A 3,755-nucleotide genomic window follows, 5' to 3' on the forward strand; every position below is an offset into this window, starting at 1 on the left:
TTTTTAGAAAGAGAAACTAAACAAACAATCCCATTTACTATTGCAACAAAAAGACTAAGATACTTAGGAATAAACTTAATCATGGAGGTAAAAGACTTGTACTTGGAAAACTACATTGAAAAAAGAGAGAGAAGATACAAACAAGTGGAAGAATATACTGTGTTCATTTATTGTAGAATTAACACCATTAAAATGTTCCTACTACCCAAAGAAATCTACAGATTCAATACAATCCCTATTAAATTACCAATGGCATATTTCAGAGCTAGAACAAATATTCCAAAAATTTACATATAACCAAAAAAGACCCCAAATAGCCTTAGCAATCTTGAGAAAGAACAACAAAGTTGGAGGGATCACTAGATATCAAGTTACTAGTATATTATAAAGCCACTGTAATCAAAACAGCCTGGTACTGGCACAAGAACAGGTATATAGATCAATGGAACAGAACAGAGACCTCAGAAATTGACCCAAGCCATTACGCTCAATATTTGACAAAGAAGGCAAGAACACACAGTAGAGTCAAGATAGTCTCGTCAATAAATGGTGTTGGGAAAATCGGACAGGCACATGAAAAAAAATAAAACCAGACTATCAATTTATACCACATATAAGAATAAACTCAAAATGGATAAAAAACTTAAATGTAAGTTGGGAAACCATAAAAATCCTAGAAGAAGCCATAGGCAGCAAAATCTAGACATCTCTTGTAGCAATATGTTTACGGATACACTAGAGGCCCGGTGCACAAAATTTGTGCATGGGTAGGGTTCCTAGGCCTGGTTGGTGATCAGGGCCGATCTATGGGGTGACCGGCGGGGCGATCAAGGGGGGTCCTGCTGGCACTGGCCTTGGTTGGCCTGGGGGCAGCTCCTGTGTTGAGCATCTGCCTCCTGGTGGTCAGTGCACATCATAGTGACTGGTCGTTCCACCGGTGGTTCTGCCATTCAGTCAATTTGCATATTAAGCTTTTATTATACAGGATCTCCTAACGCAAAGGAAACTAAGGAGAAAATAAACAAATGGAACTACATCAAAATAAAAAGCTCTGGACAGCAAAAGGAACCATCAAGAAAATGAAAAGGGAGCCTACTGTATTAGAGAACATATTTGGCAATGATATATCTATTTTTCTCCAAAATATACAAGGAATTCAAACAACTTAACAAAAGGAAGACAAACAATCCAATTTAAAAATGGACAAAGGACCTAAATAGACACTTTTCCACAGGGGACATACAGATGGCCAAGAGACATATGAAAAAAATGCTCAAAGTCACAGATCGTCTGAGATGCAAATTAAAATGACAATGAGGTATCACCTCACACCTGTCAGAATGGTTACCATCAACAAATCAACAAATGACAAGTGCTGGCGAGAATGTGGAGAAAAAGGAACCCTAGTACACTGCTGGTGGGAATGTAGACTGATGCAGCCATTATGGAAAACAGTATGAAGTTTCCTCATAAAATTAAAAATGGAATTCCTATTTGACCCATGATCCCACTTCTAGGAATATATCCTAAGAAACGCAAAACAACAATCAGAAAGAATGTATGCACCCCTATGTTCACAGCAGCACAATTTACAATTGCTAAGATCTGGAAACAGCCTAAGTGCCCATCTGTAGATGAGTAGATAAAAAACCTGTAGTACATTTACACCATGGAACACTATGCAGCAGTAAAAAAGAAGGATCTCTTACCCTTTGAGACAGCATGGAGGGATCTAGAAATTATGCTCAGCAAAATAAGCCAGCCAGGGAAAGATAAGTATCACACGATCTCACTCATATGTGGAATCTAATGAACAAAATAAACGATGAACAAAATAGATCCAGAGATACAGAAGCATGGAACAGACTGTGGAATCTCGGGGGAGGGTGGATGGTGGGAAGAGATCAACAAAAAACTTGTGTATGCATATATGCATAACCCTTGGACACATACAATAATGTGAAGGCTTGGGGCAGGGGATGGGGGAGGTCTAGAAGAGTTCAACAGGCAAAAATAGGGGACATATGTAATACTTTCCAATAAATAGTTTTTTAAAAATGTTTAAAAAGGGGAAATCGAATTGTAGGTAATTACAATTAGATAGATGATGGAGGAATGTTTATTAGTGTTTAATCAAGTATCGCACATAATAAAAGCCTAATATGCAAATCGACCCAACTGTGGAACAACCAGTGGAACAACTGGTCGCTATGATGCACCCTGACTGCCAGGGGGCATATGCTCAACACAGGAGCTGTCTCCTGTTGGTCAGTGCGCACCTACAGGGGGAGCGCTAAGCCAGAAGCCAGGCTCACAGCTGGCGAGTGCAGTGGTGGTGGCAGGAGCCTCTCCCACCATCGTGACAGTGCTAAGGAGCAGTGAGTCGAGAGGTAAGGAGCAGCAAGCAGGTGGGCACTAAGGAGCGAGCGGTGCTGGACTGCGAGAGGGATGTCTGACTGCTAGCTTAGGGTCCCAGACTTCGAGAGGGTGCAGGCCAGGCTGAGGGACTTTTCCCACCCTCCAGTGTACAAATTTTGTGCACTGGGCTTCTAGTGAGCTTATTTAAAAAATCACTAAATATAGAAGGAAACAAGCTGCTATGAGTAGGGGTTAACATATAATATATAGCCCTTAAAATATCAGATAATTGGAATCAGAGAATATAAGATATAAAATAAATATGTATGAAATGTTTAACAAGGCTTTAAAAAAGAAACAGAAAAATGAGAAAGTATTTCAAAAATTATCAAGCAAATTGTAAAGAATTAAATAACACTTTAGAAATTAAATAAAAAATCGAGGTATTAAAAACTCAAAGGTTGACTTAAACAATGGATTAGAAACAAATGCAGTAAATTAGTTCATTGAGTTAAAAAATAAACAAAATGTTTGCTTTAAAAAAAAAAAGCTTCAACCAAGAATGACAGAAAGGGGAAGAAAAATAAAATTCTCCAATGATAGTAAAATAGGATAAATACTCTACAGATGCAGGAACCTAGATATTCAAGACTAGGACATTGACACCTCTGGAAGTCCAGCTACTATTAACTAATCTCTATGTTAAATCCCTGGGATTGGCTAGCCTATATAATAAAAGAGAAACCTGCAAATTAACCGTCCCTCTGCTATACTCACCAGCCAATCAGAGTGGGTATGCAAATTAACCTGACAAAGATGGCGATTAATTTGCATACACAGGTGTCAAGCGACCCAAGAGGTGACGGCAGCTGTGAGCTCCCGGGACTATTGCGGGCCCAGGAGGCGAGGTCTGCCATGCCAAGCCACGCCTGTGGGCTCCCGGGACCTTGCCAGCAGAGAGCAGAGCAGGATAGCGGGCAGAGGGCGGGAGGTTTGGAGGACCTGGCAGAGCAGGAGACTGCTGGACATGGAGCAGAGCGAGAGAGAGGGCGATTTGGTGGGCACGGCTCCCTCTGTTACCCCAGATTCCTCATCATAGCTGTGGAAACTGACAGCAGGGAGGAGGAAGTCCCATCCCCACAGAATGAGCCAGAATCAGCCTTTGGTCAGATAGCTCTCAGCAGCCTGACAGCCAGGACTCTCATTCACTGTGACAGTAGAGAGGGTGGGACTATGTCTAAAGAACAACTGTTGATACGAGCAGAGCGAGAGAGGGCGATTTGGTGGGCACGGCTCCCTCTGTTACCCCAGATTCCTCATCATAGCTGTGGAAACTGACAGCAGGGAGGAGGAAGTCCCATCCCCACAGAATGAGCCAGAATCAGCCTCTGGTCACA

This window comes from Myotis davidii, unplaced genomic scaffold (genome assembly GCF_000327345.1).
Source record: "Myotis davidii unplaced genomic scaffold, ASM32734v1 scaffold281, whole genome shotgun sequence".
In the NCBI taxonomy this organism is placed as follows: domain Eukaryota; kingdom Metazoa; phylum Chordata; class Mammalia; order Chiroptera; family Vespertilionidae; genus Myotis; species Myotis davidii.